Here is a 17,571-nt window from a genome sequence, read left to right on the forward strand (position 1 = left end):
AAAATGAAGAGATGGGCTGTTTAATATTACACAACCCATAAATGAGAACAGAACCTGCTGTGCAGTTAAATTCCAGAGGGCCATAACTGGTGCCTCTCTTGCTGATATAATGGCCAGGAGGAATCAGAAACCCAAGTTAGGAAGGCTCAATGAGAACAAGCTGTTTTGCAGATGAGAAAATGAAGAGATGGGCTGTTTAATATTACACAACCCGTAAATGAGAACAGAACCTGCTGTGCAGTTAAATTCCAGAGGACCATAACTGGTGCATCTCTTGCTGATATAATGGCCAGGAGGAATCAGAAACCCAAGTTAGGAAGGCTCAATGAGAACAAGCTATCAGGGCTGCCAAGGAAGCAAAAAGGCTATGCAAGCATCTAAAAAGACGGCAATGGCTGCTGCAAAGGTTCCCACAAAGGCAGCCCCTAAGCAAAGATTGTGAGGCCTGTGAAGGTTTCTGCTTCCCAAATTGGTGGAAAACACTAAGTTGGCAGATTGGATTTTTAAAATAAAGATCTGAGTATAACTAAAAAACTGAAAACCAAAAAATGAAACAAAACAAACAAATAAAACCAATAAATGAGGAAAGTAGCATTTGAACCCAGGTCCCTCTAGTCCCCAAAGCCCTTCTCTTAGCCACTAAACTGCTGGTCTGAATAAGCACTCTAACTGGATGTTTGGTGCTTTTCACTCTCCACAGCCCTAAGCCCTTCTCTTTTTCCAGAACATCTTTACCTCTTCCCTCCAGTGTCAGGTACCTTGATAATCTCCCTCCAAGTAAAAATCTTCAGATTTTTCATTTGCACCCATATTTTTATGACACCTCCTAAGAATATTTGCACATCAAGGAGAAAAAGTCTTAGGCCCCCCCCAAAAAAATTAACAACTAGAAATAGAATTTTAGGAAGGAGTTGTAGAGGTCCAGGGGTGAATTAAGCTCCATTCTGATTTCTCTGAAATGACATTAGGCTGTGGTTACCTTCTTATTTGTATGTTCAACTTGAGAAAACTCCCTTTTTGAAGTGAATTACTGCCAGGAGGCCCATATATTCAGTCACATATCAATTTTGTGCATTTTGAAAGATAGGCTTGTTTCAAGAGAATTCAGCAGTGTGTACCCAGAAAATTACTTAATAGCAAATAAACTATTACTTCACTTGTTATATAATAAATTCTTATGATAATAAATCTGTGTAGTTGCTGAAAGCTTGAGCTTGGGGTGTGGAGCAGCAGAGAAGTAAACATAAATGACTTACAAGGAAGGACAAACTTGAGTTACCAAATTATCCTCCCCAGGAAACCAAGTCCTAAATTGATACCCCCCCAGGGGAGAGATTAAACAAACAAACAAACAAAAGCAAATAAAAACACCATAGCAGACTTTTGGTTAAACATAGGAAATTGAACACATGCATTTCTCTCTACTCACAACCCAAACACAATAATCATAACCACAAAGGATTTTTAAAAGGTATAAAGAGGAGCAGGGAAGAGATGGTCCTGAACAGGATATGTCAACAAGCTTTTAGAAGAGGGGAAATGGATGAGTAATAACTGATGTAACTGAATAGAGAGAGGTGAGCCCTTGCTGCCCACAGGAGGGCAGCCAGTCCACACACCAGAGCTCCTGGTCCTCTCCGGAACTGGGGATACCTAGTCTCTCTGCACAGGTTGTGTCAGGGAAACAAGAGGATTGGTTGAAATCTTATAAAGAGCAGTTAGAGCTCCAAGACCTTTTCTGCATCCCCATTAGAAGGTGCGTGATTCTCCCTGACCCAATGGAGACAGCACTCTCTGGGGAAACTGAAACAGAGAGGTTCCAGTGTCAGGGACACCCAGACCAACAAGGGGGCAACCCAGAGGTCTGAAGACAAAGGCAAAGACGCAGTGCCTTTGCCGAGACGTACAGAAGTTGGACACTCGATTCCCATTCCCTGCTCAGCCCCTAGAACACTGGTGGTTTGTCTTACCCCCTTATACCACCATCACCACCACCACATTCTCCCTCAAACAGAAAATTAGAGGAATCTTCTCTAGAGAAATGGTATGGTCCAGTGGAAGAGACCCACATTGAGTGTTCCTCAGCAAATGACTGATTCTCAAGCCTAATAAGTCATAAGTCGATAAAATCCACCAATGCATAGAAGGTCCAATCAGAGTTTTATTGCCCTACTTTTTATACCCAAGGATTACCTACTATTTGAGGAAAACCTACAATATGAAAGACAGATACTAAAGAAATAGGCTTTGGAGGAGGAACTCTGGAAAAATAGAAGCAATGCACAGAATAAGATAAAACTTGAAGAAAAGAATAATCCCCTCAGCAACCTAAGATACTACAATTATGAAACAAGAGAAGGATGCTACAGAAAAAGGATATTCAGAGATCAAGAGAGAGCTTTTGGAAATAAAAAAAAATAAGGTAGCAGAAATAAAAAATTCAATAGAAGGTTTGGAAGAGATAATTGAAATCCATCAGTCATTTTCAGAAAAATACAGAGATTGAACATAGGATAGAAAAGTTGAAAATTAGAGGGTAGAACTAGGAAATTCACTATCTAATAGGAGTAGTAGAAGAATGATGCAGAAAATGGAAGGGAGGAAATTATCAGAGAAATAGCACAAAACAGTTTCCCATAAATGAAGGACATGAGCTTCTAGATAAAAAGATCAAAAAGCCTGCTACATACCTTGAATATAAAGAATGACAAAAGATCATGGAATTATGAAATTTTAGAACATTCTAAACATTTTCAGCAACAACAGAAGGGCACATATCAAAGATTGAGATGGTATTAGTTTTCTCAATTTAACTTGAGAAGTTAGAAGACAATAGAGCAATGCTTAGAATTCTATGAGGTAAGTGATAGTTTTCATTCTCTTGTGTTCAGCGTTTGAAAAATGCATCTCCCATACATTGCTTCTTGGGAAGTTAGTGGAGGATGTGCTCCATGAAAATGAAAGGACAAACCAAGAAAGAAGAACTGAGAGCCATAAGGGGCTGCAACGCGGGAGAGGTGGAGGGAATTCCAGGAGGATGGTAAACAAGGCCTGGAGAACCAGGCAGTTCTGTTTGGAACAAGAGAATGCTGGGGTGTCCAGGGCTGTCTCTAGAGTTTAAATGCCTGTTAGATGCCTCATATGTTCAACAATGTGGAGGGCTTTTTACAGAGTTTGGGAGAGGAAACAGTGATCCGCAGATAGAGAATTACTAAGTACATAGTCAAGGCAGTGATAAATTATCAAAAAAGTTTAAAAAAATAATTAAACTTAATAATTGCACACTATCTCAATTGTGACAAGTACATAATAATATAATGTAAACATCAAAGACTGATTTATTCAAAGGCAGTGATGTCATTATTTTGGGAGGGGGCAAAAAGAAGGATGGGGAGGGGAGGAGAGAAAACGGGAAAGAGAACTAAGTTCTCATGTTCTAAATGAGAAAGCTATAAATAATGGCTAAAATAGGAAAATCAAGAAATAGAATGGTGAGCATATTTAGAAATATGGATGTGCAGGGGAACTAAGGAGTAAAGGAGGGAGCAGGATAAGCAGTTTTTCCTATGAGCTTTGTATTTCTTGACTTAAAAAAATCTGGTATATTACTTTAGTAAAAATTAAAAATGAGTTTAAAAACCTGAAAATCTGATCTACAGAAAAAGTACTCTTATATAAGACCTAAAATAAATTAATGGTGGCTTTTGTTCCTTATGCTATAATTTCTCCATGTCGGTAAAAATAAATGTCATAAATGGTTCAAATACAAGGCAATGTGTTGAAACCAAGGGCTTGAAATTCATAAAAGAGGAAGGAGTCTGTGATGGATTGAAGGTCTTAGAGGAGGGGAGCTCAAGGCCCTTCCTTGATGCTGTTTGAAACGGTGTGAAATAAAAGTTAAGGTGCTGCGTGGTAAGGAGAAATGATAAACCAGCACTTCTCTACAAGAGCTTGACGAGCATCTCACCACTTACTGACCAGAAGCCCATTAATTCCATGGATATGATAATATTTATCAAACAAATTCAGTACTATAGGGAACTTCATATATCTGACTTTATAATGCCCTGTATACTTAAAATAATTACTTACAACACAGGAATAAGACCCCAGCCAATGCAGCAGACCTCTATCTTTCATGAAAATTCATACTTTTCATAAAAAGCAACACACTATTATACATAATATATTTCTGACTATTATGTTAATCTGTTGAGCAATAAAATATTCTTTTTTGGTAGCTATTCTTGATAGAAATAGATGGAGAGACACCCAGATTTTCTAATTTATTGACTCAACTCAGCAAGGTACCTCTTGTATTAAAAATATTTCTATCCCATTCTTCCTGTTTCATTTTTAAAATGTTGATTTTCATCCAGAGTCTTGAAATCAATCTACGTGGATTAATGACAGCATTTATTTTAAAAAATGGAATGAAATAGAATAGTGCAGAACATTATGGAATGGAGTAGAATATTTGTGACTCATATTTGAGAAACACCGCACAGTTTCATATTGCTTCCTTAATAGAAACCCTATCCCTTTCACTGTACTTTTCAAAAGCCTCATCCCCAGTAGAATCTGATACAGGAGTGCCAAGAGTGGTGAGGATTACATCAACTAGAGAAATTTTGCTCGACAGAATTTCTAGCCAACTTGCAAGATTCCTCTAGGCTACTTAGCTATTTTTTCAATCCCTTTAAAATGTTTTTTTAACCATGATCCATAGGGGAAAAATGTCGGTATGCAAAGAATATAAGTAAGGGCAGTTACTGTTCTGTAAAACTTCTGTTTCACTGATAGGTAGATAGATAGGTAGGTAGAGAGATAGATGGATAGATACACTTGGGCAAGTTACTTATCCTTTGTGAACCTCGATTTCCTCATTTGTTAAAATGATAATATCATCCTCATATGATTCTTTCCAGGATTAAATGTGATGATCCCTGTTACACATTTCCCAGTTCAGTTCATAGCAGAGAGAAAAGCCTCAGTAGAGGCTGGCTTTCATTGTCAAAGGTTTTCTCTCACCCAGACTTGTCTGTCTCTCACCAGAATTCTTTGCTAAGTGGCCTAGTTAAGGCTGGTAATTTATAAATGATTTTCCCAACTGGTTAGGAAAGATTGGTCAATGTTTCTCTGTTGAAACGTGTACTTATTATTCTTCCTCATTCATTACCTTATATTGATAATATGTTTGCTGTTTTCTTATTTAGTTTATGCATTGGGCTAGTGTATCTTTGGTCAAAAGTTCATATGTCCACCCAAGAGGAAAAGTTTAATGTGCATTAACTTAGCTCATGTGGTGCCATATAGATACATATTTAACAGTCAGGTTTAGGTAGTGGTGGTGATCACTGATGATATCCTGAGGGTAAGTGATCTGATTCCATTGCCATTTTCCTGCCTCATTTGTAATGGAATCTTAAGCCTGTCATTTGAGCCTTTTGGCAAATGTCTGTTTTAAGAAATGTGTAGAGTACATATATTTTGCAGAAAGATCCTACACGTCCTGAAAGTTGTACCGCAACCTCCTTCTAAGTCATGAACTTCCCTTGTGTGTTTAGAATGTGGCTAATTTATACAATTCATAGGGTTTTCAAGTACTGGAACTTGGGCACAGCACGGGGAGCAGCGTGACCTAGTGGGAAAAGCACATGCCCTGGAGCAGGCAGAGCTCCACTCAGAAGCTAGCTCCGCCGCCCACACTGGGTCCTGGTGCAAGCTAACCTCTAAAGAGACTCAGTTTGCCTGGCACTTGAATGGGCACATTCATAGTCCACTGTGTGAAAGTTTGTAAAGTATTTAGCACAAGGTCCCCTGAAGAATAAGCAGGCAAAGTAGCTTTAACGAGAGAGCTTGAAATGTACGTTAAACTGGGAGAGGGGAGGGAATCTAAGGAAGCAAAGAGATACTGCCTTTCCCCGAGGCTCTGTTTTCTTTTTTCTTTATTTTAAACTGACCACTTCTATCTCAACTTGATTGCTGATTGGGGTTCAGCTAGAAGCCTAAACTGGGGAGGTCGTATATACAGATGCCTCTTAATGTTCCACCAGCACGAGCTGTGTGATCTGGGCAAGTTATATATTTAATTTCTCTAAGTTTCCTCACATGTAAATACTGAACCACATTCAGTTATTGTGCAGATGAGAGCTGATGTGCATACATCAGCCGTCATGATGACAGACAAACATAGTAGGTCCTCAATAAGTGCTAAAATTATGCAAATAGATTGTCTGGACAATGGAAGCCATCGTTTGGTCATGCTATATGTAATGTGCACTTGCTCTTTGTCAGCCTGCTTTCCTGTGACAGGGATACATATTTCCCAGCTCCTGGGGACCACAACTGGATGGTTGGTTCCTTTGTCAGAGAAATAGGAAAATCCCAAACACAGACATAGTTAATAACCAAGGAATCAAGTGTTCAGAAAGTTGGTAGGAGATAGAACACTTGTTTGATTAGATACTTGTGGGGAAAAAAAAAAAAACAACCACCTTCAATTTTCTTTGCTTTGGACCTAAATTAAAACCTCCCCTCCTAAAAAATGTAGTTCCTTCTGGTTAAGTACAATTTTCTCAAATATTAGAAGATCAATTGCTTGTTAATTTGGGGGCATTTTCAAAACTTTTGTGGATTTTCCTTTATTGTCCTTTTTGGCTTGACCAGGATTTGAAATATAATACCATTTCTGTTATCTCTTGCTCATTTTCAGAATGTCTTGGGTATTTCTAAGGCACCTATTTTGATTGTACTGCCTCATAGCAACGACTGCTCAATTTCTTGGAGAGTTTTAGCGTTCCTTGATGTTTATTCTTTTTTTAAATTTACGGTAGATATACTGACATTTCAACAACTTCACATATGTCAAGAAGAAAAAATTAAGTAACTTGTTTTAAAATCTGTAAATTAATAATAAGTATTTTGACACATACCTATGATATAGATTACATTGCATCTATGCACACCCATGTGACTATACATGAGTAGGAAACCAAAAATGGTCTTCACCCCTATATGACCTTACTCTGCCTTCATTTCCTCATCTATAGAGTAGGCTTTTCCTGACTTAGGCTTGTGCACATCTGGTGCAGATTAATGAGTTAACATCTATGGCACGTTTTGTCTGAACACTTCGGGTAATAAGGGCAGTGGAAAAGAACACTTCAATTCTTGGCTAGTATGCTACGAAATTGAGTTTGCTAGTAAATTTTCACCAATACGGAAATTCTGTTTATCTTTGCACATTTTCAGAAATGAAAATGAAGATGTAGTGTTTGGTGATCCACAGCTCTACTTTTTATGAAATAACTCACCTTGAAATAACTAAGAAGAACTTCCCAGACGGTGTGAAGACTCTCACTGTCCTCATGCTGCTGACAACAGTACTAGCTCGTGAGACATGCTGGAGAGTGTAATTCTCAGATGTTCTCCTGCACGGTACTAGGGGCTCATGTCACAGAAGCAGAGTAAAAATGAATAGCACTGGGCTTCCCTGGTGGCGCAGTGGTTAAGAATCCATCTGCCAATGCAGGGGACACAGGTTCAAGACCTGGTCCAGGAAGATCCCACATGCCGCAGAGCAACTAAGCCCGTGCGCCACAACTGCTGAGCCTGTGCCCTAGAGCCCACGAGCCACAACTTCTGAGCCCACGTGCCTAGAGCCCGTGCTCTGCAACAAGAGAAGCCACTGCAGTGAGAAGCCTGCGCACCGCAACGAAGAGTAGCCTCCGCTCACCACTACTAGAGACAGCCTGCACGCAGCAACAAGGACCCAATGCAGCCAAACATAAAAATAATAAATAAATTTTTTTAAAAATTAAAAAATATATATATATATAAAATAAATAAATAAATAGCACTAACAACCACAATAACCAAAAACCCATTGATGACAACTGAGTCTTATAGCAAAACCACTGCAAAGATGCAGTGGATACAAATCACGTGACTCGTAGAATAACTCAATAGTAGCCAAGATTGATCTGATAAGTTTTCCTGTCTCTCTCTGTAAAGCCAGATATATCTTCAGCAGTTGAATTTATATACATTTTGATTGAGGAGATTGATAGAGGTATGGATACGTCCTTAGGTTTCTGGTCAGGCTTAATTTTTCTTTTTGTCCCTTTATATTTTCTTTGTATGTGTATTTGTGCATAGAAGAAAGCAAAGTTGAGATTGCCTATGGAGACACTGATTTACCAAAATAATCCAAGTGCATGTGAAGCCCCTAATATTAAATGTCTATGTATTATATAACTCATATAATATTATATAATTTATATAATATTTATAGATCCTGGGCCCTTATATGAAAATACTTATCACAATTCTCATTTCTTCCTTTCTTTTTAATTGCACTTTAACTTCCGTAGAAAATACTGTTATTCACTTCACAAATGAAAAAAATACCATGCCTTTAGACTTGAAATCATGTCCCTACCTTGAAACTTAGGAAGCATATGCATGTGGGGTAGGCACTTCTGTATCTGTGGCAGTGTGTTAGCAGAAAGGTTCCTATACAGTTGGAATTCAATGTTAGATGGTATTTTTAAAGCTGAAATTAGATTCTCTGCTTTGATTATTCCATTGTGGGTCCCTAGTTATATTTTAGTGTCCTTCACCCTTTCCTCCTCTATTATTTATAACCCATACTCTTTGAGCAATGACCAGTACTAATCTGTAACCTTCCGTCCTTCTGCCTGATTCGCTGCCTTTTTTGAAAATCCAAGATTGAAGCATATATTCTGAGACTTTCTGTTAAAAAATATATTACATTTTTTTTCATATTTCTGAGCCTGAAATGAGAGTCAGTCCTGGGTTTGCTTGTCTCATTCATTTTCAACAGGCCAGCTTCAAAAGAGAGAGAGAAAGAAAGAGAGAGGGGTGAGAGAGAGAGAGAGAGAGAGCAAAAGTATAAAGAAGTCACACTTTTATATTCATTATGTTATAATATCTCTCACATGAGCACACAAATATACTTTTGCATACACATTTGTTAAAACATTTCTTTGCTATCTTGATTGCTAGATTAATGCATTGGGTCTTCCTTGCTTCCCTTGTCTCACTTTTTTTTCTCCATCCACAGTAGCTGAACCTAAATAATAATAAAAATGAAGAATAGCAATTCATTTGTACTTGGTGTGCATTAAAAAGAAGTGGGGCAGAAAGCAGCATTAGTGGCAGATTCCCTGAGGACCCAAGATTCCCACTGGTTCCAGTCTCCTGAATGGTGCCTGTCCCTCCCACGCAGCTAATGACTCAAATGGGATCCATTGCCACCGGGAGCTTTTAATTTCTTTACCTGGTTCAGGTCGCTCTGATGCGATGCAAAGTGACAGCTTCCATTTCAGTCTGGTTCATTATCAGCTCTTACACCAGACAGCCAGGACACACATCTTTATCTGCACGTTGGAACTAATCCTCTTCGCTGTGTAAACTGAATTTGGCCTTGGCTATGGTATGTGGTATAATGTCATGTGGGCGTGTGTACAAACCATGTCATAGCCAAAGAAAAGGAAAGTGGAGGTGAGGCATGGATTCCTTAGGACTCCCAAATGGAAAAACTTCTGTTTGGTTCAAATTCACCACTTAGAGGACGAGAAAGCTTCCGAGGAAGGTCCAGCTATGAGACAGTGAAGGCAAACTTAAGATGTGGATCTGGAAATGGATGCAAAGCTCCTTGGCTCTCTCTGGTGTCTACTCTTGACTGTCACATTTGGCCATGACCACGCAGACATTAAGTCAGATATTGGGTCAGTCCATGCCAGTTAGTATGTATCTTGAGTTTCTTTTTCTTCTAGGAATGGCTGCATGAACTATGGCATGGTTCATGGATTTCTTCCAAGTTCAGTCTTTCTTTAGAAATAAAAGTTATCAAATCTGGCCTTAACTTTTCCTAAGCAGGCCTCAGCCAACAATTCAAACACAGTCCAAATTCTCAGTATTTTGATGATCTAGTCCCTGTCACTTGAAAGCTAACCCTCTCTAATGCTGCATATGAGAAAGCTGAAACCCTCTGTGTGTATAATCTTTCTTAAACTTACACAGAGATATGTACACATAGCTATTTATAATCTATACCAAGGTATACTTATCTGCAAGGTGCTTATTGGTGTTGAGTGTAGGTAAGGTGAGTTAGATCAGTGGGCTAAAGAAATAGATGAAAGACTAAAACATAGGTGAAATATGTTTCAGATATGCTTTCCTAGCACTGTCCAGTAGAAATTAAATGTGAGCCACATATGTAATTTTAAATTTTCTAGTAAGCACACTTAAGAAGTGAAAAGAAACAGGTGAAATGAATTTTAATAATACGTTTTATTTAATCTAATATATATAAAATACTACCATTTCAACATGCACATTAAAATTATTTATGGGATAAAATTAAAATTATTGGGATATTTTATAGTCTTCTTTTAGTCTTTGAAATCCAGTGTGTCATTTACACTTAACAGCACATTGCAGTCAGACTTGGCAGATTTTAAGTGCTCAATAGCCACCTGTGGCTTATGGCTGCTATAACAGACAGCACAGCTTTAGACAGACATAGTGGCTCATGAGAAGTTATGGTTCCCTTACCAAAATGTGGCTATTTGAGAAATAACACAGAGGGATTATCTTGGTCTGTTCTGGCTGCCGTAACAAAAATATCACAAACTAGTGGCTTTAAAAAAACCCTAGAGATTCCACATATAAGTGATATCATACAGTATTTGTCTTTCTCTGTCTGACTTATTTCACTTAGCACAATGCCCTCCAAGGCCATCCATATTGCTGCAAATGGCCAAATTTCCTTCTTTTTTATGGCTGAGTAGTATTCCACTGTATATGTACCATATCTTCTTTATCCATTACTCTGCTGATGGACATTTAGGTTGTTTCCATGTCTTGGCTATCTTGAATAGTGCTGCTATGAACAAAGGGGTGTGTTTATTTTTTCAAATTAGCGTTTTTGTTGTCTTTGGATATATACCCAGGGGTGGAATTGCTGGGTCATATGGTAGTTCTGCTTTTAGTTTTTTGAGAAACCTCCATACTGTTTTCCACGGTGGCTGCACCAGTTTACAACAAAATAGGGAATATAACAATAAAGAAGCAACGTGCAAGCCAGAAAGAGAGTTCTCACCAGACCTAACCATGCTGATACCCTGACCTTGGACTTTCAGCCTCCAGAACTATGAAAAAATAAACGTCTGTTGTTTGGAAAAAAAAAAAGAAGCAGCAGACTCACAGATACAGAGAACAAACTAGTCGTTTCCAGTGTGGGCGGGGATGTCGGGGGGGCGAATGGGAGGTGCAAACTATTGGGTGTGAGATAGTCTCAAGGATTGTACAACATGGGGAATATAGCCAATATTTTGTAATAACTGAAAATGGAGTGTAACCTTTAAAAATTGTATAAAAATTTTAAAATTAAACATAAAAAACCCACCCAGAGATATTATTTCTCACAGTTCTTGGAAGTCTGAGATCAGGGTGCCAGCCTGATTGGGTTCAGGCCCTCTTCTGGGTTGCACAGACATACTCTCAAGTGCGTCCTGGCATGGTGAAAGGGGTGAGAGATCATTGGAGGTCTTTTTTACGAGAAATTAATCACATTAGTGAGGACTCCACCCCCGTGACCTAAGCACCTCCCAAATGCCCTGCCTCTTAATACCATCATATTAAGCATTAGGATGTCAACGTAAGACTTTCAGGGGGAAACAAACATTCAGACCATAGCAGGGATCTTGATAGTATCTTGGTTTAGGCAAGCAACGTTCAATCATTTATTGATAATTTTTTTTTCATTCACTCAGTATCCAGGGCTTATCATGTACTAGGCATGTAAGGAATGGAAGACACTATCTTGTAGGGATGGGGATGGTGTATAAAAGTGAAAAGGAGGGCTTCCCTGGTGGCACAGTGGTTAAGAGTCTGCCTGCCAATGCTGGGGACACGGGTTCGAGCCCTGGTCCGGGAAGATCCTACATACCATGGAGCAACTAAGCCCGTGCACCACAACTACTGAGCCTGCTTGCCACAGCTACTGAAGCCCCTGCACCTAGAGCCTGTGCTCTGCAGCAAGAGAAGCCACCACAATGAGAAGCCCTTGCACAGCAACAAAGAGTAGCCCCCGCTCACCGCAACTAGAGAAAGCCCGCGCGCAGCAACAACGACCCAACACAGTCAAAAATAAATAAATTAGAAAAACGAAAAACAAAAAAATAGCTCAAAAGACAAGCCAAATGCATGCATGGGAGAGAGAACAAACCAGATAATGGTTAATTAAATCCAAGACATCCCTACTGCAAGGGTTCCAAGTTACCTTTGTGAGCTGTTAACCAAACCTGGGAAATCTATTAAAAAAAAAAAAAAAGCGAAAAGGACAAACAAGGTCACTTCTGTCATGGAGCTAACATTCCAGTGAAGGGTACAGGAAGGGAGAGAGAGAGACATATGAATAAGTAATCCATCAGATGAACAAAACAAAACACAGGCAAGAACTAGAGAGTGATGGGGGTGCCATGCTGGATTGGAGGGGCTACAAAGGTAAGCGGACATTTGAGCAGAGACCTAAATGAAGGGAGACCTTGAGTCCTGTGGTTCTCTGGGGAAAGACTGATGCAGGGAGCAGCTGAAAAGGCCCTGCGGCAGGAGGATAAATTTCACGTGGTCCTGTAGGCCACTGTAAGGACTCTGGCTTTAATTTAAAGTTTTGAGCCAAGGTATGGCAAGATCTACCTGGATTCTCCATGGAGAAGAGACAGATTAGGCATTCTGTTTAAACAGCTTAGTATTATTTATGTGTATGTACATTTATATTTGTATTTCTTTGTGTTGATCCACTTTTAGGCATATCATGGCTCTAAGATTAAATTCAATATGTAGCAAAATGACATTTCTGAATTCTACTCAAACAGTGCTATTATTAATCAAGGAACTAATGATGAGACCTGCCTCCCAAATATAGAGGAGCTGAATCCTGGACATAAATTGCATGTTAAGGCAGAGATCAGGTAGCTAAGCTGAACATAAGCAAAAAATGGGATGGGTGGATTACTACATATAAATGGGTTATAGTAGGTGTGTGCCTTAATTTGATGATTAGTAATGGGAAATATTCCTGCATAAGGACTGTATGTTTGGACTTTTTGGTGTGTAAATGTAGAATTCTAGTTGCCTGTCAGTCTTTACACAAAATTCTGATCATCAACCGTGATGAATGTGCACAGGATGTACTGGTGGTAGTTTAGTCTTATTCAAAGTGTGTATCACTAGGAAACAAGAAAGAAAACTAAAGGCATCCAGTTGCTTGAATCTATGATCGCCATGTGTTCTCAGGCAGCCTGGCGGCCGGATATAAGCCATTTCTTATCTCCTATTAGAATAACAAGTTATTCCTGCTCTCTGATTTAAGTTTTCTGCAGAGTGAAAAAAGTACATTTACCTCTGAAAAGGAATTCAGCTGAAGTTCTATGGGAATATATTGGACTCTTAAGAACAAATCTCTTGCCAGCATCCTTATTTAGTAAAAGACTCTCTAAATGCAGTCAGGATGAAATCCAGGATCAGGGTAAGAGTGGATATTGCTTTTGGAATATCATGGTGAAAATAAACATATCTGAAAAGACATGAATGCCCCTCAGGAGTTCAGACTGAATAAAAGGCTGGCGAAGGATTCAAATGGGAGACTCTCTATCTTGGTAACTGGTTATTTCTTAGTGTGGTCAGAAAAATTGTTTTTAAGTTGCGCCTGGTCATATCTGTGCTTTCTTGGGAGAATAGCTTTCTCCTTGGGAATCTCAAGGTGCAATAACACCAAAGAAGTCAGTTAGAATCCCAAGCTCCATGAGAGCAGAAATTGTGCTTATCTTGTTCAGCATTGCATTCTTACTGTCCAGAAGGGCACTTAGCCTACAGTAGATGCTCTATAAATACCAGTTATTTGAAATTTGACCAGAATGGACTTAAATATAAAATATTCTTTAGGAAAACCTTTAGAACTACAACCCATTCCCCTCCCCCACCCGCTTGATTTCAGTTTGACTGACAGTGGACTTATCAAATAATTCGGTTGTGAAGTAACATATTCTTTGGCATTTAACCCTAATGGCTGTTTGTCAATTGTAATATCATACTCAAACTACTAACAAAATGTTTTTCATGTGTCTAGGTGGCTGATAGATTGTTGATAAATAGATAGATAGTCAAACTTCTGGCTCCTTACTCATTATTTTTTATCATAATTTGAGGAATTTTTTACATCAGATAACAATTCAAGTTTAAGCATTATTATCATTATTTAAAATTTTTTCACAGCATAGACTAAATATTGTTTAAAAAACTAAAGAAAGGTTGTATGCATTTTAATGTCTTTTCCTTTCTGTAGGACCTGCTGTATTAAATGGGAAAATTATATTTTATATCAGACAAAACAAAATGAATGAAGGTCATCAAATTCAAGTAACTTCCCACCCCTGAAAGACAGAGAAACACTACAAATAGGAGACTTGCATTTTTCTTAAGAATTTTACTCTTTACAAATAGCATGCCTGATTTAGACCCACAGAGGCCATCCTATTTGACTTGGCTGACAGCATATGAAACTGCATCAGGGCTGTAAAAAATTCACTTGAGAGAAGTTATGTAGGTACAACCAGCATGCTGAGCTGAGCACGCTAGGGCTTGGAATTTTCCGATTGAAAGTGTTTCCTTATCTCCCTCCACAAAAGTAAAATGAAACTACATATAACAAATGAGGGAATCCTTCCTAGATTGTCTTTTAGAAAACAGTTTGCCAAATATATATAGAAAGGGCACCTCATCACAATGAAGTTTATTGCTCAGAAGAAAAATAGAAAATATCTTTTTCAAATAGGAAGAAAATGATTTTTTTAAAAACCATTTATTCTGGACAACATCCTGAGATGCGTCTGAAATCTTAAGATGCTAAGTCGGGTTTGGGTGGGATTGTCAGTTACCCCAAATGAACAAGTGATACCTTAAAAGGTGCTGTTTAATTAAAAGCACACACTTGGGATTTCCTTTCTGGGCGTTTGGGAGGCATCCGGGCTGTCAACCCTCCCACCTGCTGCCCGGCGAGCCGCCAACGCTGTCACCGCGGCTCGGATTCAGGTGAAGCTGGTACTGAACCACTTTCACAGTCCAGAAAGCATGACATTCCCTGTTACCAGTGGGAGGAAAGGCTAATTGAGAAGTGTGTATAAAGGCTGTAATGAGTAGCATTTACATGTATTGATTAGAAGGAGGGCCACCGTTTCTCATTTATCACCGCCGGCAGCTGTGAAATTTTCCCCACGTCGATTGGCACGGCTCCTATTCCCGCTCCTCTAGTTCTTTATTGCCTTTTTCTTCCCCTTCCCCTCCTGAACCAGAGTGCTGATCCACCCGCTGGAATGGCCTGGTAATTACTGCAGCTCCTCCACCAGCTGCCACAATTGCCAGACCGCTGGAGTGAAAAATTCCATCCCGCATTTCCGATTTTTTACATTACCATTGCATAATCATATTTGACGAATAATTAACCTGGGTTAATACTTCAGGGAGCCATTTGCAAGTAAATTGATAAGCTGAGTGCTGTAACGGCCCACAGGGGCTGGGAACCGGTGCTGGCATGCCGCCTCTGGGGCCTCGGAGCATCCAGGGGAGGGAGTGTGCCTTCTGACCACCTAAACCGACCAGGCAGGTCAGCTTTTAAAAAGATCCCTTGACCATGACTCAGTTGGATCAGAGGAGCAAAGGCTCTCATTCTAAGGTCACCTTGAACGAGTGGGATCTCCTCTTTCTTAAAGGGCTACTCTCATCATGCATATCCTGGAGGTGGAATGGATATTTTAAGTGCTTATAAGCCCAGTTTGAGAAATTGACTAACTCAGGAGATTGTGAGTTAATATTTAGGAAATCATCAACTTGATTTTGCTTTATCTTCTGATCTTTCATCTATACAATGGAGAGGCTCCTTTCACTGGCTGGAAGATGGTATACTTCACCTTCATATGAGTGGCAGTCATTTTGGAAGTAAAAGAAAGATGTACTCGTGTATCTCTCTAAGAGCGTGGGTTAATATGTGACAGAGTGAATGCTTGGGAGTAGTGAATAGTAACCATATTTACAGATCAAAAATAATTGGACTGGCCATTTTGGAAAGCTCTTTGTAGGACTAAAGTCACAGAAGAGCACCAAAGTCTAACCGTCTGAATTCAACGTTGTTCATAAGCCTGTATTTTGTGACCAACTGGCATACTGAATTTTTTTCAGTTGCCTAATTCTGCTACCTCTTGATTTCTTATCTCTTCGTTCATTTTGGACCATGCTCTCTTTCAAGGCTCATCAAGGGGGCAAGGGATAACCCTATGATATCAGAAATATTTGTGTCATGCAGGCTGGGCTTTGAGATGTGAGCTGTATTCTGAAAGTGGAATCGGTGTGTACAAGCCAGACGGAGAGTCAGCACTCAGCATTTGTCACCATGTGAGGCATTGCCAGGAAAAGCAGGTCCTTTCAGACTCAACTGTAGCACTAAGTAAAATCAATGGCCAAACAATCTAACACAATTGGTCACATATTGATAGAATTAAACACTGCTGTTAACGTGACTTGTCATTGATCTGACAAAAATGAAGTTCAGGGTAAAAGTAGCCTGAAGCCTTTCGACTCTGTGTTTATGTGGAAGGGCCAAGAGAAAGAAGAATGATTTTGCGCCATCTGCTTAAACTGTGATTTTTTTTTAATATATTGAATTTTCATTGTTGTCTTTTTTTAAAATTAATTTTATTTTATTTATTTATTTTTGGCTACGTTGGGTCTTCATTGCTGAGTGCGGGCTTTCTCTAGTCGGGCGAGCGGGGGCTACTCTTCGTTGTGGTGCATGGGCTTCTCATTGCGGTGGCTTCTCTTGTTGTGGAGCACGGGCTCTAGGTGCAGGGGCCTCAGTAGTTGTGGAGCATGGGCTCAGTAGTTGTGGCTCGTGGGCTCTAGAGCTCAGGCTCAGTAGTTGTGGCGCACGGGCTTAGTTGCTCCACGGCATGTGGGATCTTCCTGGAGCAGGGCTCGAACCTGTGTCCCCTGCCTTGGCAGGTAGATTCTTAACCACTGCGCCACCAGGGAAGGCCCTACGCTGACTTTTCTTTTCTCCATCCACTATACTTCACAATGGAAAACGCTTTTAGGATCTCAATTTTTTCCATTGGGGACATGGAAGGGGGAATTAGAGGTAGCTCATTTAAAGTTCAGATTTGACGTTCCGCCCAAGGAATATTTTCTTGATGGTGTGTGAGATTACTTCTTTGACAGAAGTCCTATAGGTTCCTATGGACAATGAGACAAATCGACCTGGTTCCTAAAACATCATATTCACTCTGTTCCACATCTCTGCCTAGGAGAAGGAATCTTCTTTTCAAATACAAATTTCAGGAGGGTTTTCCATCCTTTTCACGCAGTCACATCACATTGCAGACTGCTGTGGCCGGGAGAGCCAGCCGCGTCATTCCTCGTGGTGCTTCTGAGCGCACTGGGGTCAGCCGTTTCTGGGCTGCACCTGCCACAAGCTCACGCATGACTGGT

The 17,571-nt window shown here is 39.7% G+C and overlaps 1 protein-coding gene across 1 annotated transcript in view; it reads left to right on the forward strand.

Moving 5' to 3' along the window:
- The window catches only part of POU6F2 (POU class 6 homeobox 2), a gene marked incomplete at its 5' end in the record, with an annotated part of 465,857 nt that overhangs the window by 126,796 nt on the left and 321,490 nt on the right, over positions 1-17,571 (forward strand). The window lies entirely within an intron of this gene.

This window comes from Mesoplodon mirus (genome assembly GCF_964341445.2).
Source record: "Mesoplodon mirus genome assembly, chromosome: 9".
Taxonomy (NCBI): Eukaryota; Metazoa; Chordata; class Mammalia; order Artiodactyla; family Ziphiidae; genus Mesoplodon; species Mesoplodon mirus.